Source organism: Adiantum capillus-veneris, chromosome 5, assembly GCF_014529385.1.
Source record: "Adiantum capillus-veneris isolate H3 chromosome 5, ASM1452938v2, whole genome shotgun sequence".
Classification (NCBI taxonomy): Eukaryota; Viridiplantae; Streptophyta; class Polypodiopsida; order Polypodiales; family Pteridaceae; genus Adiantum; species Adiantum capillus-veneris.
In genome coordinates, this window is record NC_140935.1 from 29,593,229 (window position 1) to 29,619,377 (window position 26,149).

A 26,149-nucleotide genomic window follows, 5' to 3' on the forward strand; every position below is an offset into this window, starting at 1 on the left:
TTGGTTTCACTCTTTCTTTGCTAGTAAAACTATAACTGTGACAAACTATAAACAAGTGGTCTCCCTTGCAAAAATCTCAATTCATATGCTAGGCACTCCTCTGGACTAAGTGACATGGAGCATTTAAGAAGGTGGGTTGGGCACGGAGAGAGGGGGGTTTTGAGAAGATCAATGGATGGGAACTCCATGCGCAATCGTGGAGGCGATCTGCATCATAGATGGCTTGTTAAAATTAATCTTGGCCAAGAACTAAACTCGGACATGGGGCCTATTCGGGTGTAGTTCTAGGCCTGTTCAGGTTTATCGTTTATAACACCATGTAAAATGGCATTCCTTTCACATGCGCACGGAGGGCGATGTGGTTAGCTCAATCCTCAAAAAGCATTGAGATGCAAGGTCGTGGGTTCCAATCCAGACTTGTCACCTGCACCGCCATTTTTTTGGGGGGGGGGGGGGGGAGGGGGGTGGGGTCTTGCCCACCTCGGGATGCCTGCCAGTCTCCTCCCACATGCACCCCCGTGTCACTTAGTGTCGTGGCTAGGCACTCGTTTTTTTGTCATAAAGTCTTGATAAAGTTGCACATTGCATAGCAAGATCGTTGTATTGATGATGAATTTGTTCATCACACTTAAAGCGAATAGCCTGCACACCAAGGAATTTCATCTTGTTGAAAATTAAGGGGAAGGAAATCACAAGGGTTTGCCTATGGAGGTGGGAAGGGCATGTGAGGGATGGAATGGTCACTCCAAGGAGTACCATTTTTTTTTGACACACAAGAGGGCCCACAGAGGAGGTGGTTAACCCTTCCAAATATTAGCCATGTTACATGGTCGAGCAAGGGCCATGTACCTTCGAGCAAGGGCCACACATAGGTATCACCATGGCCACCTATTTGATGCACCACGTGCTGGGAACGACGGAGGGAACTCATAGCAACCAACTAGGAATACCATCTTGTCAAGTGCCTCTTTATTTAAGAAGGAGGAACTCACAAGGGCTTGCCTATGGAGGCAGGAAGGACAAGAGTGTGGTGGAATGGTCACATTAGTAGCAAGTATAGTCTCGATGTACGTTTGGCTTGTTGAAGATGCATGTATGTTGAAGTCACCTATCAAGTGGTTTATATGTTGATGTTGAAGGAAGTGGTTGGCTAAGTCTACGAACGTGGTATGTCTTGAGAAAGGTGTTTAGTATAGCTTCCTATAATGGAAGTTGAATTTGGGGTTGGTCACAATATCTGATAGTGCTATTACTTTAGGGGTGATAGTTAATGCTATACATCTAGAGTAGGGAGACACCTCCTCATCTGTTGGAGTGCATTTGGTAAAATTTCTATTGATGTATACTTTGAAGGGGTTTTAGATTTTTTTGTGAAGACACACTATGTGAGATGATATTAAGCTCTTGTAATGTAGGAGGTCTTTGTAATGAGTTAAGGAGTCTTACGATACACCGAATGAACTTTATCGAGCGAATGGAAAAACCGAGCGAGACCCATATGTGTGTGTGTGTGAGAGAGAGAGAGAAAAGGTAAACATAGAAAATGACATGTGCAAGAAAAATGGTGTACTTACAATGATGTAAAGCAATGGTGGTGAGCCATTCCTATGAATGAAGAACACCATTGAATTATTGCACTATAAGAAAAAAGAGAATAATAAGAATAACATTATTTAAGCTGAAGTGCATACTCATATCATTGACTATAATAACAACCTCTTAAGAATCCCCTCCAACATCTACATGTCCCTAAGGTGAGTGATAAATAACCACCACTCGCGAATGAATAACTAGCTCAAAAGCCCTACTCTATGGCTATCACCTGCAACCAAACACAAAATGTTGGACTAAACCAAACACCTGCGACCAAACACAAAAGGCTATCACTTGCAACCAACTTACACAAAAGGTTGAACTAAACCAAACACACAACAACATTTAAATGAGTTTAAAGCAATGTATCTTTTACCTACAATAGAGGTATTTATGTTGATGACTCCTCCCTCGAACGAAACTCACTTGGAAAATAGGTATATAATCCCTAGCACCCTCGAACCAAACTTTCTTCGAAGCTCCTTTGACATTTCGACCTTATCTCATAAATAGTCAAATAGACCATATATGTACCATCTATCTACATATAAGAAAAAGATAAAATGTCTCTAGTTTTGGACAAGATAACCTCCCCGTTGTCCATATGTAATGTGCTACGATCCTTATTAACAACACTTGGTTGGAGTTTTGGTCTTGTTTCAAAGGGCACCATCTGCAATGAGGCTTCAAACTATATCTTGAATTTCACTGTCATCCTAAAGCTCTACCTCTATGATCGAACTAACCTAGCCACTTCACATAAACCAAGGAGCTGATGCACTTTGACCACGTCTTCTAGAACCACCTCTAGATGAAGATGGACTACATGTATAAAATGTATATATATTTGAGTTATACAATAAATTTTCTTTACCTTGATTATCTAATAGCAGTTTTCAGAATCCTGCAAGGAGACCTACGCCACTTGGCAATACCTCATTGGAGGAGTTAATATTAAAGAGGAGATAAAAAGGGCATGCGTGCGCGCGTTGCTGGGCTAAAAATAAGTAGAAAAGCATCCATCACCTTAGAAAAGCAGCCGCAGACCCAGCTTATATAGCAGTCACAGCCACCACACACACACACACACACACACACACACACACACACACACACACACAGAGAGAGAGAGAGAGAGAGAGAGAGAGAGAGCAGAGGAGAAGCCATGGCACGGAAGCTATGGGCCTTCCTGGCGGCTTGCTCCAGCTGATGGAGAATGTCGTGGACTATGGCTTCGACAAGAAGTCGGGCCTTGTCTCGATCCACCAGAGAAAACTGACCCACGATTTTTTTCGTCGCATTTGTCACACTGTCAGCTTCGGCACAGAGGTGGGCGCCTATATCTCCCCCAACCGCCTTCACTTTGTCTGTGGAGTCCATGCTAGAGAGCTCCTCCTTTGGGCACCCGTCGGCGATGTTTCTCTCGTCGATGAAGACAAGCTCAAATTCAAGACGTATGGAGGTATCTCCAAAACATTCCCTGCTGATGCATTTGCTAAAGGGGAGTGAGTGTCACCTTACTCCCTCTCTCCTCAGCATTGTAATTCTTTTGATATGAAAGTTAATTGATCATTGATATCTGAGAGAGAGAGAGAGAGAGAGAGAGAGAGAGAGAGAGAGAGAGAGAGAGAGAGAGAGAGAGAGAGAGAGAGAGAGAGAGTTGTGTCTCTATGTATGGCAATCCCAACCATTATGCAAGCCTCAAAGAGGAAAGTGCTAGAACTTTATGAAAAGCTATCAAGCGGTTTTTATCTCAGCAGAGGCAGAGAGAGAGAGAGAGAGAGAGAGAGAGAGAGAGAGAGAGAGAGAGAGAGAGAGAGAGAGAGAGAGAGAGAGACCTCGCTTGCATCAAATGATACCCTACCTCACACTACAGACGATTTGACCACAAACCCATGGCTATTGCATCCTATCGGCGGTATTGTGTCTTTGCCCGATGGGTATACTTGCATTGGTTCATAGTGGCGTTCTTTGTGTTTTTTTCTTTGAATACGAACTGTGATAGAAAGCAGGATGAGTGGCACAATAGTAGGGAGTGTGCATGCATGTGAGTGCAGGTGCTTCAGGTCTTGGGATCCTCACTGAACTAACCAAATCACAAACACGTTCTTTCTGAGAGAGAGCCAAGACTGTTGCGTTCTGGCTGACTCCAAGTCGGCGGGGCGGGGGGGGGGGGGGGGAGAGAGAGAGAGAGAGAGAGAGAGAGAGAGAGAGAGAGAGAGAGAGAGAGAGAGAGAGTGCAGTCTGCAATCGCAAGAAGGTAATATAGACAAAAAAAAAACGATGATATTGTTAGTCTAAGGCTTTTCGATTATGCTATTGAGTAGCAACCAATTACTTTTTTTAAGTAATTCACGAAAATATTGTTAGTCGAAGGCTTTTCGATTATACTGTTAAGCAACAGCCAATCACTTTTTAGAAGTAATTCACGAAGATATTGTTAGTCGAAGGCTTTTCGATGTTTTGGCTGACTCCAAGTCGGGGGGGGGGGGGGGGGGGGGGGGGGAGAGAGAGAGAGAGAGAGAGAGAGAGAGAGAGAGAGAGAGAGAGAGAGAGGGGAGGGAGTCTGCGTGCATCTTGAGTAATTCACGATGATATTGTTAGTTGAAGGCTTTTCGATTATATTGTAACCAATTACTTTTTTGAAGTAATTCACGATGATATTGTTAGTGGAAGGCTTTTCAATTATACTATTTTTTATTATACTATTGAGCAGCACACAATTACTTTTTTGAAGTGGCCATGCTAATCCTTTCTTAAAAAGTACTGCATGCATGCTTGTTCCTTCAGTGAATGTAAGAAAGCGAAGCTAACGAACTATCGTCATTGAAAAAAAAATAAAAATTTACTATAAAAACTAGCCCCTCTAACACTAGAGGAAAAGCATAAGTCCCCCTTCAACACTGGAGGGGATAAAAGTGGCGGGGGAAAGGCATATTCCTTATGGTATTATAAAAACTGTGGAGAATTGTGCCAGCTCCACACCATACTTATGTATGGTTTTTTTTTCCCACAACACACCAGCATTCTGTGCACGATGTTTGCACAAAAAACACTAGCATTTTGCACGTGCATGTTGCTGCACTGTACGACTTACTGCAACAAATGATTCCATGCGGTCAATTAACGCAAAACTTCTGCATTGCCTTTTTTATTGAAAAACCATATTTCCTTAACCCTCTGTCAATAGTTGGTGATTTAGTGATCAAAGTTGCTCATCTATTATGCAGTACTATGATGTTGTTGTTGAAATGCAGAGATCAATTGCAATCGTCCTCTCGATTGCAAATGCCGTGCTCTTTTTTGTATACATATCAATTTAGGATATTTAGAAAAAAACCGAATTCTAGTTCTGTTGTTGGGTAGATGTGAAGAACTGTACGACTCTCAAAAAGCCTGATCACTTCGACATCAATCGTCCTCTCGATTGCAAATGTCGTGCTCTCCCATTCACACACTATATTCATCATCTCATTTGTTTTGTGCATGTCCCCGTCTTAAACTGTAAAATTGAATTTACTTTTGTTGTGACGTAAATATAGAGACCTATATGACACTCCAAAAGCCTGATCACGTCGACATCAATTGTGTTATTGATTGCAAACATCATCATCTCTCATTTGTTTAAGTCCACGTGCATGCTGCTATATTGTACGGTCTACTGCGACAAATATTTCCATGCTGTCGATTAGCGCAAAACTTTTGCATTGCCTTTTGTATTGAGAAACCATATTTCCTTAACACTCTATCATTACTTGGTGATTTAGTGATCAAGGTTGCTCATCTATTATGCAGTACTATGATGTTGTTGTTGAAAATCCAGAATTGATTGCTACTCTATTCTTTAGTATTATCAATTTATCGTTCCTAGTTTAGAGGTCGTTTTTCTGTACATATCAAATTAGGGTAGTAAGACGGAAACTCAATTTTTTTATGTGTACATATCAAGTTACGGTATTAAGTAGAAAACTGAATTTTACTTCTGTTATTGGGTAGATGTGAAGGATTGTATGTCTCTCCAAAAGCCTGATAACTTGGACATCAATCGTCCTCTCGATTGCAAATGTCGTGCTCTCCCATTCAGACACTATAGTCATCATCTCATTTGTGCACGTCCCTGTCTTAAACTGTAAAATCGAGTTTACTTCTATTGTGGCGTAAATATAGAGACCTATATGACCTCCAAAAGCTTGATTAGTTTGACATCAGTTGTCTTATCGATTGCAAATGCCGTCATCCCTCATTTGTGTACATCCCCGTCTTGAACTGTAAAATTTATCACACACCAAAAGCATGATTACCTCGACACCAATTGTCTTGTCGATTGCAAATGTCGTTGTCTCCCATCCAAACACCCTGTGGTGATTGCCTCATTTGTACACACCGCCATTTTAAACTGTAAAGTTGCATTTAGTTATAGAATTCCATTGTTTACCTTGTCGACTGCAAAGATCTTATCCCGTACTACAACATTGGCTATCATTTTGACCCCCATGTCGTTGTGCCTAACGGAGCCACTTTCTGTTAGTTCCCATTATAGAAGCACAATTCCCATTAGTCGTTACCCTTAGCACGCCATCCAATGTGAAACAATTGCAGTTCCTATTAGTTTGTACGTGGAGGGCCCGTCCTAGGTTACGAGCATGGATCTTGACCGAACATGTTGCACTGCGTTATCAACTATTTGATGTCATTTACAAAATTTATTTATATACACTAATTTTTTATTTCCATTCCCTCCGTCAATACAATACTTGTCATTGCTGCAAGAAATCTAGCTCCCCTTTTGAGCTGTGAAGTGATAAATGCTCTCGCCAATACATCCTAATGTCATTTCAATGGTTGTAGGTAAAATGCTCACCGAACAAGCAGTGCAATTGAAAAAGAGATTATGCACACAATTAGTGCGTGTAGTGAATGCCCTCACATTGGAAGAAATAACAACAACCTTGCGAGATGAGCGGCGCTTGCAAGCCTTGCTCTCTGAAGTAGTCCGTTCAACTGCCTTGAAGTTTGAGGGTGTAGATATTAGTGCCGTGCACCACCTTCTCTTTAGCATTGTTGGAGACATGCCAAAATGTGATATCGACTTGCGAGCTGATTTACCAGAGGACATACAAATGGAGAAATTACAACATTGGTATAACTGCTGGAAGGTTGAAAAGGAAAAATCCACTCGCGCAAGGAATATTGACACACAAAACACCTTCAGTAAGAAATTGCGGAAGAAGACCCTTCGAGATACCAAAGGATCAATGTCTAGTTTGCACATTTAAAAAACTGTATTCAACTCATTTTGCTCTGTCACCTTGGGCATTCCATTTGAGGCTATAAAACGAGGAAGGAAACTAGGATCTGGATCATATGGAAACACTTATGAATGCAAGATCGAAGGGATTTCTTTTCTTCCTTCCAGCAATATGTACTGTTGTAAGGAATTTAAAGGTCAAGCAAAACAACAATTCAAATCATTCGCAATCGAGAGCAGTGTTGACCTCAATCACCGAGGTATTGTGCGTGCTCTTGCACATACAATTCAATCACCATGGATACTTATATTTCCTTATTTCAATGGATATTCCCTTGGCAATTTGATGGAGTGTGTGCCTACACCTTCTGGAAGCATCAGTGAAATTGTACTTGCCATGGGTGATCAAAAACACAAAAAACCAACTGAACTGGAGTTGTAGCAATGTAGGGTTATCATCAACCATGCTTCATCTTTAATTCATGCACTAATAAAAGCTTTGGCATTTGCGCATGACAATGGAGTTATTCACAATGACCTTCACCCTTGGAACATTATGCTAGACTTCACCAGAGAGGGAATACCAAGAGTAGGCATTATAGATTGGGGTCTTGCCCTTCGACCACTGTATGAGAGAAGACTAACAAATATTCATAAGCCAAAAGAGCATGCCAAAAGGCCTTGGCGAGCAGATGAACTACTGAATACCAAATGTACATGCCCTTGGAGCAAATCAACCGATGTATATGCACTTGCATGGGTCATGAATCAGCTCGGTATTTTTTGCAACGAATTTTGTGTGTATTACAAGCTTGACTTGATGCAAACAAGCACTGCTATCGAGGTTGAAGCCGTACAGAATAAATCAACAATCCCTATCTTCTAGAGAATCCGTCCGAAAGAAAGACGCTCGTTGATCTGGATAAAGATCTAGAACATCTGCATGTGCACCCCGAACAATGCTTGCGTCCCATCTCTGAAATGAGTATTTCTTTTTCCCGCTGAGCCTAGAAAATTTATCGCAACTACCAAGCTCTTTTTACTTATTATAGAGATTCTATTCTTTTCTTCCAACTTGTCTCTAACATTACCATGCCCTTCTTCAATTTAGCTAAAAGTTCCATTATGGTTTGCAATAGTTCTTTGAACATTGATTTGTTGCCTACTTCCATTATATTCATCCCCCTTCTTTTTTTTTTGGTCGTCCAATTTCATTATATTAGTCCCTTCTAATTTGAATCCTGTTGTTTACACAATTGCATTTAAGTGCAGGCCTTCTCAATGGAACTCACTACTACGCTACGTACTACCCACAAAAGACGCCGGGAATACGCCACTTTTCAATCTATGAATAGAAGAAAATTCCTACTCTGTCCTGTTGCATCTTCATGCTTTAGTGTGCAACATATTTATGAGGCTTGGCAAGAGGAATGCAACATCACAACTCACAACATTTCCATATGCGGAAGGTGTGGCATTTGCAGTCTATAAAAAAAAGATACCCAAAATAATGATCTTAGTATCACATGCACGAAGCTAGTAAATGCAACCTTACTGCAAACAACTGCAATGCATAATGTCAAAGTCAACTGGACTTGCTGTTCTGCTTGCCTAAAAAGTTCAAGAGCAACCAACGTTGTCATCTTGCAACCCGACTACCTACAACCCATCCTAAACACAAATCAACTTATTGTGCAACTCCTTAGCATCATCGATGTCACAATCAGCGTCACAAAAACATCGACTGCGGTTGCAAAAGGCTTGCTTGATAGAAGGTCTCTACTCGACAATCCACTAATCTGTTGGTCGACTAAGCAAAACATGTCTCAGCCAACTTCATTACTTGCAAACACTCCACTAGAAGCAGTGCTAGCATACCACATAAAGAATAATCCAATTCTCAAGAAGTACCGGTGCATCGCTGAGTAGCCAAACAAAAGGACATCTATTTGTATTCTATCAGCATCAGCTATACAGAATATTGTAAGGGACCACTCAGAGAACAATCCATTTGAACTTATGCAACAAGCAGAAGCACAATGTGAAATTAGCATATTGCAAAACTTGTTCAGCACAACAAAGAGAACTGCATTTACTGCTAAAGACAAACACGAGTTTGGTTCCATACAAATACGCGATACCGCTTATCTAAGCGAGCGGACAATTAGCTTCCAATACAATGGCTTTCCGTCCCATGAGTCTGAAGTGCAGGATATTACATTAGAATCAGGGATATTCCCTTTCCTCTTTCCCACAGGAAAAGGAAACTACCAAGGAGAATTTGACTTCAGTGAGTACATTAGAATGAGAATCGGAACTTCCTTCTCTGTGTACACATTGTACAAGCCATATTTGCTCATGATGTACCAATTGAAACAAGCTATCATGATTGCAAACTCCACAAATAGTACATTTCTGCAAAGGGATATTGATAACTTCAAACGAGCACACACCGCGGCATCTACACATGATGCAATAAAAAATATTATTCGATACAATCTCCCAGCCACAATGCCAGGTACTCCACCATGGCATCGAAGAAACTTGAGAGACCTCATAACAATGGTGGACACATGGGGACTACCACATCTGTTCTTGACATTCACTGCTGATGAGGTTTCCCAAACAAGATGGCAAGAAGTCATCACAATTGAAAAACTTTCTCAAGGCTACAACCAAGACTTCAAGTGGAATGATTGCCCTGTAGAGTGTGCAACACTGTTTCACCTTCGCTTGCACGCTTTCCTGAATAAATACATCATCAATGGGAGCAACATACTTGGCCATGTAGAGCACCACATGGTGCGCTACAAGGTGCAAAATCGAGGCTCACTGCACGCACATGTCATACTGTGGATCTCTAGCGAAGATTTATACCGAGTTACAAACGAGATTGCTGCATACATACCAACAGAATCACAAGACATCTTCACCACCGAGCTACGGACCCTGGTTACCACAAAACAGATACACAGATGCAGAGACTCTTGCAGAGTTATGGGATCACCTAGAGTGTGCAAATACGGCTTCCCGTTTGAACCACAATACAACACGACTTCAACTATGGATGCCTGCACCGCTAGATGGCTTTACTACCATCTTAGGTATGACCATCAAAATGTTGTCCCATACCATCCCACAATCTTGCTCCTATGGAAGGCACACATGAATATTCAAAGAGTCACAAATTCATCTATATCACATTACCTTCTCAAATATGCAATGAAACCAAAACCCCTTGGAAAACTAAACCTCTCCACAGATGATGCAGCAAGGCGTGGACTTCACGGCTTGGACAAAGTAAAGCTTCAACTAATTGCAGCCTCCGTATTATCAAAGCCAATATCTGCCACAGAGACATCAATCAACTGTTTGAAGATTCCAATCATTACAAGGAGTGATCGGGTTGAATACAACGACTCCTCTCCACCATCACTACGACAAAGGTTGCTATCTCGTAGCTAGACTATAGTCATGCATCCAATTGATTTATATTGTGCAAGGCCCCTTCATTTTGAAAAGATTACATTCTATGACTACCATAGAAGATATAAAATTCTAAAGCCACACAAACATACTCCTGTACTGAGTTTTCGTAATGCGTACAACAACATCATCATAGAGAAACAACGCCTCTTCAGATTTACAGAGTATTATCCTGGCCATCAAACAGAGGGATTCTTCTTCAATGTCTTGTTACAAAAGCTTCCCTTTAGGAATGAGATGGAACTTCTATCACCAACCAACACACCCTCTTCTTACTTCCTGGAGTGCAAAATCCGTCGGATAATTCTTGACGATGAAGACTTGGAGATGTACATAAATGAGCACACCCAACGCAATATGCTCGTCTCCAAAAATACAGGACACACTTTAAACCTAATAAAACAAAAGTTCATCCTCAATCGTGAAGATCCACTCACTTGTACAGTGAATGACACAATTGAACTAGGAGTATCTCAAAGTCGTGCTAGAATGCTGAAGCTACTGCAAAAGTTCACTGAGACCAACAATGCAGTTCTGACCTCTCAACAACAAGAAATCTTCAATCGTATAACATGTCTAAGTAATGGCCTGCATGTCATAACAGGCGTTCTAGGATGTGGAAAAACATTCCTCATAAAATTCTTCACCTCACGCTTCATAAAAAATAATAAAACCGTTATCCTCACTGCATCAACTAGAGCAGCAGCAGCTCGCCTTAGCAGCCTTGCAACTACAGTCCACTATCAATTCAGGATTCCTTGTTTCAAACAGCATTTTCCATAAGCAATTCATCCCACAGATGAAAGATTTGTTGCTATACGTGTTGCAAACGTCATTATCATAGACGAGATATCAATGCTAACGAGTACAATCTTCAATATGGTCGTTCGCTAGATAGTTAACATCAGCAACGGAACACTACTTGACCCATTTAGTCAGAAGCTCATCTTGCTTTTTGGAGATTTGGTGCAACTTCCTCTAGTCTGCCATCACCACAAGCCATTATGCCATGTTTACAACATACAAAACTCAGCTTACATTGCTGCAGCCATTACCCACAACATGACCTTCTCAGTTCGCCATGCCGCAGACCCCGCTTACGTCCAATTCTTGGATACAATCCATCTCAAGCAACCAACAAAACAACAGATAGCCGAAACGCTTTCACAATGTGTGATTAATGAAGTTGAACTCCTACGAGTAATCGATGACGCTACTACACTGATATGTACTCATAGGGAGGACGTATATAAGTACAACAACTTGATTCTGCAAAAGTCCTTCTCAGCATCCGATATTGTTGCCATTCCACTGAAAACCAATGCTCTTGATGAACCATTACTGCAGGATTGGCTCCAAGACAAGGCATTCCATGAGATGGAAAATACTGCAATTGGGGCTAGATATATGATTATATAAAACATTAACTTGGCTATAGGTACCGCGAATGGCTCTACTTGCCGTACACTTTCCTATTCATACGACCATACCGGTCAAATTGCTGCTATAGAGGTAATGTTACTTTCCACTGATACCACCATGACAATACGAAGGACTAAACATGCTACAAGAGCAATCAATTGCAATTGGTTCCACAAAAGCACATTCCCTCTGTCACTCGCGTACGCAATCACTGGGCACAAATTTCAAGGAGCTACGATATCAAAAAAAGCCATCCTCATTATAAAACAAGCTTTCACTCCAGGATTGGCATACGTCATGTTCTCTCGAGTGACAAAAAGACGCCATCTCAAAATATTGAACATCCCAACCCCAAGGATGTTCTGGCCAGCCAATAGAACACTCCCCCAATGGTTAGATATTTCCTCGCTTATTTTCACATACTAGTCCTCTAACTCTTTCGGTCTTTCATCTCGTAAGGTGCATGGACTGCACAATCAATTCTTTGACGACATTTTTCTTGACTGTAGATTTCCTTCATAGCAAGTTACAACCTCCAGCATCTCCTCATGGACACCGATCAGGTAACCATTCCTTGAATTAATCTATTTTCTAGCTACATTTTATGCCATTCAATATGTAGAAAACTCAACCATCCTATTTCTCTTTTTCTATCATTCGGATATTTGATAAATTTATCAGCATCACAGCTACCTCAAAACCAAAAAACAATTATTCAGTATACCCATCTTCTAACCAAATGCGACTAGCAAATATGGCTGGCGAGGCGCCGAGCGCATTCATTGAGGGGTTCCGCACAACTCAGCTTCTCCACTCATACATCAATAAATGCAGCAATCGAAACAAAGAATATAGAAATAACGAGCTAAAGTTGGCAACATGTACGTCGAGTTCTTCATATTCTTGTACTGCAAACATTTAACATTGAAAAATTTCGTTGCTTCTGGAATATCTATCTTTTTTTTCTACAGGGTTACAAAAAGAGATACTGCTATCGTTGGGCATTGAATTTGATGAGTCTAACAAACTACTGCTTGACACAGAAGCCCAAGAAATACTGAACACAAAGACTGCTGGAATCACCACCTACGCAATCGAGATGTTGCACTACGGATACAAAATTGCCCTTGACAAATTGGTCGTTCTCGAGAAGAATACAGCAATCCAGGCACTTTCCAACATGGTCAAAGAGTTTGGGAACGAATTCAAAGGGACTGAGAGAGCAATCTAAACTGATGAGAAATTCACATGGAATTTTAATAGAGACCTTTTTGATGCCCGGTTTGGTGAGATAACTGACCCATTTCGAAAGCTAGAACCGCTACATGGTAACCATATGCACCCCTTATAGAATATAATTATCTGATCATTATCTGATTACATACTAATTGAGCACATCACTTGAGTGCAGGACATCGACAACGAAAACAACAAGGAGATTCCCAACAACATAACAACTTCACAAGAGGAAGCAGCCCGCTCTGACACTACTCCACTCCCAAAAGACAACGACCAACGAAGAGAACTACATAGTTTACTCTATTAGGTGAAAAATCAATAACCGTGTTTACATAGGCATGAAATTTGATTTCGAAGCTAGGAAAAGAGCACACATGACAAATCCACCAAAAAGGATGAAACATGATGCGTCATCCTTTCCCCCATTTTGTCAAAACTTCGAATTTCATGTACTGCACAATACACACGATAGGAGCACTGCTATTGCACTGGAAGCACAAGAAATAATCACTCAACATGCAACATCCACCAAAGGATACAATAATTTGAAAGGACATCCTCCAAACTGCAAGAAGTACTATTATTTAAAACAACATAGAAAAATATAGTCTTTTCCTTTAATATCTGTGATAATTTTCATCTTATGTTCTGCAATTTTCTTCTTGAAATTATATTATGTTTAGCTTATGTTCTTACTTTTCTCTGCAAGAACATCATTCAGCTTTCAAATTTTAGAATTCAACCGCTACATGTACTGCAGCTCAATCACTGATCAAGATTCTAGTCCGTCCACATTACCTAAATGTCTTGCAATAACATCAACAGAAATAGACAATCCATTCCAGCAACCCCATGTCTAATACTTCTACAAAAATTGATCAACTAATAAGAACCAAACCATGTAGCAACAACTTATATATTTTACAAAATAAACTTATACATGTACAAATGCTGCACCTTGCCTTCAACACAAATTAATAGTATTCCTTACTATTGCTTCCCAATAACCTATGCACTATACATATCATAACTCATTCCAGCACTCTCCAACTTTATGCCTTCTCCTCTAAAGCTTGACAATCAAGGCATACTACTTGAGAGATAGCATCAATGCTATGAATCAAGTGCTTGAAATGACGTGGTTGCAGCGAAGACATATTACAAGCACAATATCTACATGCATCCTTGTTTTGTGCTTGAAACACCACCATGCCAATTCGCAGGCACGGCATACATTCGGATTGAGGACTAATATAGAGAAAAGGAAAGTCCTATGGAGAACAATGACAGTAGAAGTGGAATGAACTCACCTCGTTCGCTGCTCTATACATTACTGCACTTACGTGGGATGTTTTAGAACATAGAGCAGATTCACATGCATGAAGGGCGGGGGTAAAGCAGACGTGAGCCACATTGTCTCCTTGCCCTTGAATAGACTGAGCATGGAAAAGTATATTGTCGTCTTCTTGTTAAACAAAGACTTGCTCCTAGTGTTCACAAAAAACCGACCTTTAGTATAGTTTTAAAGGACAAAAATTGAAAATTAACGGCGAGGCAGAAGGGTCAACTTGATGGAAAGCGGCTAAATTTGGAAATTTTTAGTGTAAAAAATCTGTAAAAGCACTAAAATTTTACTAAAAACCGGGATATTTCCAATGCTCTTCTTTTTCCATTGGTTGATTCTTTTTTGTTTTGGGCGAACACTGCTTGCTCCAACTAACTATGCCATTTTTGGCAGAGTTAGCTTGCCAGAGCTTTCTTTCATAGAAGCAGCTAAAAAACGCTCGCATCTCAAAACACTGCCTTGGCTTATGTGTGAACGTGTTCATAATATGTGAAGATGAGTTGCAAAGTTGCAAATGAGTCATGTTGACTCTTGAGGATCTTAGAGAATGTTTGGGAGAGCCGTGCCTCAACCTAGCCTTGAGCCGATTGAAAAATAAAAATAGCCGACAGCAGGAAGGGGAATAAGGAGAAAATCCGCTTGAAAAATTCAAGAATACATAGCTAAATTGTAATAAATGCTAGTTATTTTGAAAAATTTCCTCTTTGCATCTACCCTAAAGGGAATTTTCTATGTTTGTGAAATTGATTTTTTTCGAACTTACTGGACCCTCGTTTTGTGCTTGAAACCATTCCATGTCGACGTAGCATCCTTTAGGACAGGAAACCATAGCCGACATGAAGACAATGTGAAGACCCTCTTTCAGTCTCTTTCTCATTCAGATACAGCTTGAGTCTGCATGACTCGAGAGTTGAGGACCTCTCTCTCTCTCTCTCTCTCTCTCTCTCTCTCTCTCTCTCTCTCTCTCTCTCTCTCTCTCTCTCGTGTCGCGACCCGGCTTGCGTGTTGTGACATCCTATCATCAAGTCCGACTCTTGCATGCTTCGACTGGTGCATGAAGTTCACTTGTCCTCTGATTCCCTGCAACTCACCATTCTATGTTGAAAACTTGCCCCCTTAGCATGGCATGCTTTGTCTACCATGGTTCTTCACTAGCGTACGACTACTTCTCCCCTCCCTATTGCCTTCACCCACTCCCTCACTTGTCAACTCCCAAGAAATCCACCTAAGAAATCTAGGTCCCCAACCATCCACGTTCTTGTATACAACAATTCCTCTCCATAGCCATTTTGATCCAATGTACTATCTTCCTCAGAGCCGCCATTGAAATCTTTGTTGGCAAATCCCATGTCCATCTCCCTCGGCTTGGTACACAACTATGCCCAACATTCACCTTATTGCATGAACCATAGCTTGTGACGAAGAGAAGCCTTATGTGATGTAGAGAAGCTATATGGTGATGCACGCTTCACTTTTCTTCACAGTGCTTCAAGCGATGGAAAACTCTCTTTTCGAGCACTGCATTGTAAAGATCTTGCTAGCCCATAGAATTTAATCGCATTCTTATGAGAGTTCTGCACTCCTGCAAGGCACATTGCTACTTGCCTTAATGGGGATAGTAGCTCCAGCTCAATATTGTCACTTTTTGGAAGCTTGCAACAAGTCGTCTCTTCTGCTTGCACATTAATAGTTTCTACAGCTCTAGTTTAGACCATCAATGTAAGTCATGAAAGGGAAGATAATTTGGGTCTTGCAATAATCTTGTTTTTTTTGTGTGCAAAACTCACAATTGTGAGTGGATTATATTAACACAACCAAGAAAATTACAATTTCTTGCCATGCTCGAGACGAGCCATGACAACTGTACTAGGACATAGCTACATTGGCTGACATGGGAGCCACCCCAAGGAAAAGGAGTCCGCCTCTTCACCCAAGCATGTTAGTCAAGGTATTCTTCCATTCATTAGAACTCATTTGCTTCTCAATTGCGATGATTGCCCCTTGCTTTCTTTGATTATCTCTGCAAATTTAGCTGTTATAATGGTGTTATCAAAGATGCGGAAGTTTCTTGCTTTCCATACCAAAGTGAGAATTTGGAGGTCTGGGACCTCCTCCAGGACCTTATCTCCCTCTATCATTCGATCTTCCTCCTTAGTGGAGCTACGATCTTGCAACAGGACAAGTGCCATAAGTGCTTCAATCTGCTTATCAATCTCTTCAATAAATTCATTTGATTCCTCCGGAATGGTCACAGGTGGTCTTTGGTTGACCTTTTCCTTGGATTTTCTCTTATCCATGCCCTCAAGCACAAGTAAGACCAGAACCATGTCCCAAGAAATGAATTGGGTGCCTATGCACCCCATGCTCAAATCTATGAGATCAAATTCATCTTCTGCCCTATAGTCCAGTTCCGTGAGGCCTTTAATAAACCTCAACAAGCGAAAGCAAAAGTTTTTGTCGACCGCATAGAGATACTTGAGAAAATCCACTGGCAACCACGCCATGTTGGATCCCGCAAAGATTATGGCATATTCTTGCATGTGCTACGCCATGTAGTCAAGAAAGCTTTTGAATGCTCTACATGAAGGTTGGCAGTGGCTTGCATGTCAATTTTCCCCTCAAACACATTGAGTAGTTCATGTGCTCGATCTGCAGGTCCTACCTTTTCTGATTGTGTTAGAAGTGCATCAGTAGACGTTGCCATGGGCTCTACGCGAAGAAGATGCGAAGAGAGCTTAGAGCTAGAGTTTTGTGAATGTGAGAAATGAAGTTTAAAATGTAGAAAGTCACTTATATACCCAAATTCACTTTTTAAAAAGCACTTAAAATTAACTTTAAAATAACTTAAAACTATTTTTAAAACAAAATCACGTGACAAAAGCATTGAAAGACACCAACATTGAAACATTTGGGCTCCACATCAAAAAAATTGCACGTTTCAATCAAAAACTTGAACAAGTTGAGAATAGATAAGTATGCACAAAAACAAGATTCAAAACACCGTATGTATTAATGGGAGCAAAATCCCTATCAGTTACAAACTTTTACAAAAATACATCGCGTAAACGGAATGTTCTCACATAGAAATCTCTTCTCTTTTATGGAGCGAACAACCTTTTCATTGATTACAAAGAGATATTTCTTGGGAAAGATATATTTGAGATTAAGATACTCACGAAGGTGACTGGGTGCCAATCATTATTCACTGTAATGTGGTGCACTACATCATTGTGGAGGCGTATTTGTAGGTCAACCGATTCTCTAGCAACAACATCAGAGTCTAGTGTGTCCCATTCTCCCATCGTCAGCTTCCATCTTTTATAAGGAAAGACCATCGACAAGCTTTGCTTCGCAATATGGTATCTAAACACCACATTGTCAGCAACTACAGAGCACTTGATTCTATCTACCTGGTGGTTGACCACCTTAGTTTCCCATCCAGTTGCAAGGAATCTATTGATCGCACTTTCCCCTTTGCAAGTCCACATTGTTGGTGTCTTGTGAACACTGAAGTAGAAATATAAACACACACATGAAGAGACATAAACCATGTTACCGTAGCTTTGTGAGAACCATAGGGGCACTTCATTGTTGCTTGCACATCCACCTCAATTCTCCTTTTGGTTGTGCAATCAAGGCACTGTCTAGCTTAGGCCATTCCAAACTCTCCAAGGTTGGCGAGTGAACCAAAGAAAGATTACCATACCCATTTTGCCTAGGTGTAACATAAGTATGATTGCTAAAAAAAATTTCACGTGAGGTAAGCTAAGAGGATGGCCTCAAAAGTTCTTGTGAAGGACTCTATTGGCTTCCACTCTACAAAATCGGATGGAAAAACATATGCAAACATGAACAAGCAATGGAAATCTTACAGTCATCAAAAGCAACACACACGGCAAAAATACTAAATAGACGACCGAAAAACTTGAAAGAGGAGTAAAATTACAATTTGTTTGAAACCTCGATGGAGCCATTGCTATCTCTAGCTTCAGTTGTGAAGCAACATACACATGCTGCACCTTCGCAAGCCTCTTGTCATCTTGTGTTTTCTTGAATTCCATGATTCTTCCCTTCCAATGGTGTGCTCGAGAAGCCATGTGTCTCCTTGAGACCTTATGTGCACCTCTTGAGCTGGGCCGCATTGTCACCCACATCATTCTTTTAAACTCCATCATCACCCACTATTCATTTTCGTCTTGTACATTGCTGCATGAAATGGAGTCAATGACACTCCTAGGTCGTTGAGTACTTGATGATGCCATGGGGAATAGTGGCACAACCTGCAGACAAACACTTATGATTAGACATTGCACATCCATGTTCTGAGCTGTATAAAGAGCAAGATTCTTGATGGTACACAAAGGTGAAGGATGCCACTTGCTACTATACTGCTCCATATGCTTGTTGGCTTAATGGGGAAGATAATGTTGCAAAGCTTGAGAGGGAAGTAGATCCTCTCTAGAGAGCTTAATGGAGAAGGAGCAGGAAACCTGTGGAGGAAAGAAAGAGGGCTTTGGAGAGTTCCTCGCCAGACGTCTTAACTTCCTGAATGAGTAAGAAGTCAAAGCGGTTGTTATTGAGCCAGCTAGAGACTCTCTCTCTCTCTCTCTCTCTCTCTCTCTCTGTGTGCATGTGTCTCGAATGCCATCGAAATGCCCCAATTGTTGGCACTGTCGGCCTCTCTCTTTCTCTTGCATTTGACACAGTTTGGTGGAACTGCCTCATCTCTATATCACACGGGCATGGTCAAATGGGATCAATGGTGGAGGAATTTATCAATTTGCCCGAATTTTCTAATCGACCCACATTTACAATATGACATACTCGAATCGCCTATATTTCAACGTACGCATGAGGGCGTAGTGGCTAGTGCACATGGCTCATGGTGGGGAGGACGGAGGTTCGAGACATGGGGTGCGGATCGACCCGAATTTACAAGCCTGCCCGAATTTACCAAACGCCCCGAATTTACCATACTGTGCATCCAACGGCCCAGATCACCTTAGTCGTCGATCCCATTTGAGCATGCTCGTGCGAGATAGTGTGGAGGGCGAAAAAATCTTCAAAATCGGGAGGGTGTGGAAAGAAACACGCACACATTATGTGTGCGTGCGTGCGTGTGCGTGCGTGTGTGTGTGTGTGTGTGTGTGTGTGTGTGAGAGAGAGAGAGAGAGAGAGAGAGAGAGAGAGAGAGAGAGAGAGAGAGAGAGAGAGAGAGAGAGAGAGAGAGAGAGAGAGAGAGAGAGATGCGTGTGTGTGCGTGCGTGCGCACGCGTGTGTTGGTTTGCGAGCACCACCTAGGTCTACAGATAGACTGAGCACATGCACAGTATCCGGTGTCAAAACGGTTAACAACACTGCCGACGGCTACCGTCGCATATCGAGCACATGCAAGCGGCTTTGAGGTGTAGAAGTGAGAGAAAGAAAGAGAGAGAGAGAGAGCTAAAAATGTCTTCTGACAGAGTGCAGAACGTTGTAGCCCAATAGAGGATCTTCCTGCCAAGCAACCAGTGCTTCACCGATAGTGACCGTTAGGACGAGCTCCTCTCAGTTTCGATCATGAGGGTGAGCCGCTGATGGCTTCTGGGATTCAAACGGGTGGGTGCGTGCAATGCTGGTAGTGGGCCATGACTCTTTTTTCACCGTTTGAGACATCGGGCGCACTGCATGTGCGCACCCTAAGAGAGCCCGGTTGATGGGAGGAGTCTGTACACGCTTTCTATCTTGCATAGCTATGTTGATGTGATGGGTGGTTAGTTGAGTCTCTCGCATGCCATTTACATTTAACACGCACAAAAGATATGATTCGAAAACCCGTTTTCAATTAATGAAAGAGGTCTCTCTCTCTCTCTCTCTCTCTCTCTCTCTCTCTCTCTCTCTCTGTGGCCGCAAGCTGAAGATTGCATTGGCTGGAGCAAGGAGTGATCGTCATGTGGCTGGGGTGGTGGGCCGGGATCTCTCCCCTATATATAGTAGTGTAGATATAGAAGTTGCAAGCTAGGGTTATAAAAATTGTTAGGGCCATCATAATCATACAAGGAGTGACGAAATGGCAATCGAAAGAAAATTGGTTTCACTCTTTCTTTGCTAGTAAAACTATAACTGTGACAAACTATAAACAAGTGGTCTCCCTTGCAAAAATCTCAATTCATATGCTAGGCACTCCTCTGGACTAAGTGACATGGAGCATTTACGAAGGTGGGTTGGGCACGGAGAGAGGGGGGTTTTGAGAAGATCAATGGATGGGAACTCCATGCACAATCGTCAAGGCGATCTGCATCATAGATGGCTTGTTAAAATTAACCCCGGCCAAGAACTAAACTCGGACATGGGGCCTGTTCGGGTTTAGTTCTAGGCCTGTCCAGGTTTATCGTTTATAACACCATGTAAAATGGCATTCCTTTCACATGCGCGCGGAGGGGGACGTGGTTAGCTCAATCCTCAAAAGGCATTGGGACGCAAGGTTGTGGGTTCCAATCCGGGCTCCTCACCTGCGCCGCCATTTTTTCCCGCGGGGGTGGGGGGGTGGGGGTCTTGCCCACCTCGAGATGCCTGCCACTCTCCTCCCATGTGCACCCCCGTGTCACTTAGTGTCGTGGCTAGGCACTCGTTTTTTTTGTCATAAAGTCTTGATAAAGTTGCACATTGAATAGCAAGATCGTTGTATTGATGATGAATTTGTTCATCACACTTAAAGCGAATAGCCTGCACACCAAGGAATTTCATCTTGTTGAAAATTAAGGGGAAGGAAATCACAAGGGTTTGCCTATGGAGGTGGGAAGGGCATGTGAGGGATGGAATGGTCACTCCAAGGAGTACCATTTTTTTTTGACACACAAGAGGGCCCACAGAGGAGGTGCTTAACCCTTCCAAATATTAGCCATGTTACATGGTCGAGCAAGGGCCACGTACCTTCGAGCAAGAGCCACACATAGGTATCACCATGGCCACCTATTTGATGCACCACGTGCTGGGAATGACGGAGAGAACTCATAGCAACCAACTAGGAATACCATCTTGTCAAGTGCCTCTTTACTTAAGAAGGAGGAACTCACAAGGGCTTGCCTATGGAGGCAGGAAGGACAAGAGTGTGGTGGAATGGTCTCATTAGTAGCAAGTATAGTCTCGATGTACTTTTGGCTTGTTGAAGATGCATGTATGTTGAAGTCACCTATCAAGTGGTTTATATGTTGATGTTGAAGGAAGTGGTTGGCTAAGTCTACGAACGTGGTATGTCTTGAGAAAGGTGTTTAGTATAGCTTCCTATAATGGAAGTTGAATTTGGGGTTGGTCACAATATCTGATAGTGCTATTACTTTAGGGGTGATAGTTAATGCTATACATCTAGAGTAGGGAGACACCTCCTCATCTGTTGGAGTGCATTTGGTAAAATTTCTATTGATGTATACTTTGAAGGGGTTTTAGATTTTTTTGTGAAGACACACTACGTGAGATGATATTAAGCTCTTGTAATGTAGGAGGTCTTTGTAATGAGTTAAGGAGTCTTACGATACACCGAATGAACTTTACCGAGCGAATGGAAAAACCGAGCGAGACCCATATGTGTGTGTGTGAGAGAGAGAAAAGTTAAACATAGAAAATGACATGTGCAAGAAAAATGGTGTACTTACAATGATGTAAAGCAATGGTGGTGAGCCATTCCTATGAATAAAGAACAACATTGAATTATTGCACTATAAGAGAAAAGAGAATAATAAGAATAACATTATTTAAGCTCAAGTGCATACTCATATCATTGACTATAATAACAACCTCTTAAGAATCCCCGCCAACATCTACATGTCCCTAAGGTGAGTGATAAATAACCACCACTCGCGAATGAATAACTAGCTCAAAAGCCCTACTCTATGGCTATCACCTGCAACCAAACACAAAATGTTGGACTAAACAAAACACCTGCGACCAAACACAAAAGGCTATCACTTGCAACCAACTTACACAAAAGGTTGAACTAAACCAAACACACAACAACATTTAAATGAGTTTAAAGCAATGTATCTTTTACCTACAATAGAGGTATCTATGTTGATGACTCCTCCCTCGAACGAAACTCACTCAGAAAATAGGTATATAATCCCTAGCACCCTCGAACCAAACTTTCTTCAAAGCTCCTTTGACATTTCGACCTTATCTCATAAATAGTCAAATAGACCATAAATGTACCATCTATCTACATATAAGAAAAAGATAAAATGTCTCTAGTTTTGGACAAGATAACCTCCCCGTTGTCCATATGTAATGTGCTACGGTCCTTATTAACAACACTTGGTTGGAGTTTTGGTCTTGTTTCAAAGGGCACCATCTGCAATGAGGCTTCAAACTATATCTTGAATTTCACTGTCATCCTAAAGCTCTACCTCTATGATCGAACTAACCTAGCCACTTCACATAAAGCAAGGAGGTCATGCACTTTGACCACGTCTTCTAGAACCACCTCTAGATGAAGATGGACTACATGTATAAAATGTATATATATTTGAGTTATACAATAAATTTTCTTTACCTTGATTATCTAATAGCAGTTTTCAGAATCTTGCAAGGAGACCTACGCCACTTGGCAATACCTCATTGGAGGAGTTAATATTAAAGAGGAGATAAAAAGGGCATGCGTGCACACGTTGCTTGGCTAAAAATAAGAAGAAAAGCAGTCATCACCTTAGAAAAGCAGCCGCAGACCCAGCTTATATAGCAGTCACAGCCACCATAGAGCGCGCAGAGAGAGAGAGAGAGAGAGAGAGAGAGACTTCTATAAAATTTCTCATCTTTTGGTCACACCAAGCCTCCAAAGTTGATGGACCAATGCATTTTCATCAAAACAGTTATTTCTTACGTTTTGTTGCATAAAAATAAGATTAGGAATTTTTGTAGGACTTGAGATAAATTCCCTAGTTAACTTCAATGGGTTGGTGATCAGAACATATGATTGCTTCTCACTCACTATTTTTTGTTTTGCCAAAATAAATAGGTACAAAAAAGTTGAATTTTTACCATTCTACAAACCTATCATCAAAGTTTCTATAGCCACGCTCAATACAAATAATATATGCATGTTTTCTTAGTTTCCTATTGTCCTTTATGTTCATCAGAGCCATGGAGCATGTCAAAATAATAATACATCTCTTACCAAGGGGAATCTTGGGGACAAAGATGAAGTGTTAAATACAGCAAACATGAAAAAAATGGGTTCAACATTATGAGTTGTAGAATCCCATAGAGACTATTCAATATCTAGCCAAATTTGATCCTTATGACTAGATATGGTTACTACCTACAAAATGCATGTAGTTGTCACAAGAAACTAATAATATTGAAAAAGCTATACTTGATATACTAGAATGTTTTGTTTTCTTCTATAATTGAAAAAATCAACCATCGTTGTGTACTATGCAAAATAGGGTATTAGATGCCCCAAAACTCAAGGAATGTTAGCTTTATGTTACAATATGCGACATAGAAAATAAAAAATGCATTTGGATATCATGAAATCCACCAAAAAAATCATAGAAGAGCTAAAATTGGCTAAAAAACAGGATTTGACAATTTTTGTAATTTGGTCGTAACTTACAACTTTAATATTTATTTCTCCCTAGAAGCATCAGGACACGTTGAGGACTACTAAAGATAGTTCTCTAGCATTATAGACCTCACAAACATGAATTCTAGAGTGGTATAGTTGCAAAAAGTTGAAGAAAGCCAAAAATAGGACCCGATTTTTCACACGGTTTAAGTTGTGAAATGTTGTGCAAGGACAATGTTAAAGATGGAATTGATATTCCAAAAAAATGTCGAGTTTTTTTCAGCTCATGAGACAACTTTCTAAATAGATAGCACCTCAAAATCCATTTTGAAACTCTTGACATAATTCAAAGAAAATGGTCACTTAACAGGACATAAAAGTGTCCCATTACCAACCTAGTGTTAAGCAACAACCAATTACTTTTTAGAAGTAATTTACGAAGATATTGTTAGTCGAAGGCTTTTCGATGTTCTGGCTGGCTCCAAGTCGGGGAGAGAGAGAGAGAGAGAGAGAGAGAGAGAGAGAGAGAGAGAGAGAGAGAGAGAGAGAGAGAGAGAGAGAGAGAGAGAGAGAGAGAGAGAGGAGGGAGTCTGCGTGCATCTTGAGTAATTCACGATGATATTGTTAGTTGAAGGCTTTTTGATTATATTGTAACCAATTACTTTTTTGAAGTAATTCACGATGATATTGTTAGTGGAAGGCTTTTTGATTATACTATTGAGCAGCACACAATTACTTTCTTGAAGTGGCCATGCTAATCCTTTCTTAGAAAGTACTGCATGCATGCTTGTTCCTTCAGTGAATGTAAGAAAGCGAAGCTAACGAACTATCGTCATTGAAAAAAAAATAAAAATTTACTATAAAAACTAGCCCCTCTAACACTAGAGGAAAAGCATAAGTCCCCCTTCAACAGTGGAGGGGATAAAAGTGGCAGGGGAAAGGCATATTCCTTATGGTATTATAAAAAATGTGGAGAATTGTGCCAGCTCCACACCATACTTATGTATGGTTTTTTTTCCCACAACACACCAACATTCTGTGCACGATGTTTGCACAAAAAACACTAGCATTTTGAACGTGCATGTTGCTGCACTGTACGATGTACAGCAGCAAATAATTCCATGCTGTCAATTAACGCAAAACTTCTGCATTGCCTTTTTTTATTGAAAAACCATATTTCCTTAACCCTCTGTCAGTAGTTGGTGATTTAGTGATCAAAGTTGCTCATCTATTATGCAGTACTATGATGTTGTTGTTGAAATGCAGAGATCAATTGCAATCGTCCTCTCGATTGAAAATGCCGTGCTCTTTTTTGTATACATATCAATTTAGGATATTTAGAAAAAAACCGAATTCTAGTTCTATTGTTGGGTAGATGTGAAGAACTATACGACTCTCAAAAAGCCTGATCACTTCGAGATCAATCGTCCTCTCGATTGCAAATGTCGTGCTCTCCCATTCACACACTATAGTCATCATCTCATTTGTTTTGTGCATGTCCCCGTCTTAAACTGTAAAATTGAATTTACTTTTGTTGTGACGTAAATATAGAGACCTATATGACACTCGAAAAGCCTGATCACGTCGACATCAATTGTGTTATTGATTGCAAACATCATTATCTCTCATTTGTTTAAGTCCACGTGCATGCTGCTATATTGTACGGTCTACTGCAACAAATATTTCCATGCTGTCAATTAGCGCAAAAGTTTTGCATTGCCTTTTGTATTGAGAAACCATATTTCCTTAACACTCTGTCATTACTTGGTGATTTAGTGATCAAGGTTGCTCATCTATTATGTAGTACTATGATGTTGTTGTTCAAAATCCAGGGATCAATTGATTGCTACTCTATTCTTTAGTATTATCAATTTATCGTTCCAAGTTTAGAGGTCGTTTTTCTGTACATATCAAATTAGGGTATTAAGACGGAAACTCAATTTTTTTATGTGTACATATCAAGTTACGGTATTAAGTAGAAAAATGAATTTTACTTCTATTATTGGGTAGATGTGAAGGATTGTATGCCTCTCTAAAAGCCTGATCACTTCGACATCCATCGTCCTCTCGATTGCAAATGTTGTGCTCTCCCATTCAAACACTATAGTCATCATCTCATTTGTGCACGCCCCTATCTTAAACTGTAAAATTGAGTTTACTTCTATTGTGGCGTAAATATAGAGACCTATATGACCTCCAAAAGCTTGATTAGTTTGACATCAGTTATCTTATCGATTGCAAATGCCGTCATCCCTCATTTGTGTACATCCCCGTCTTG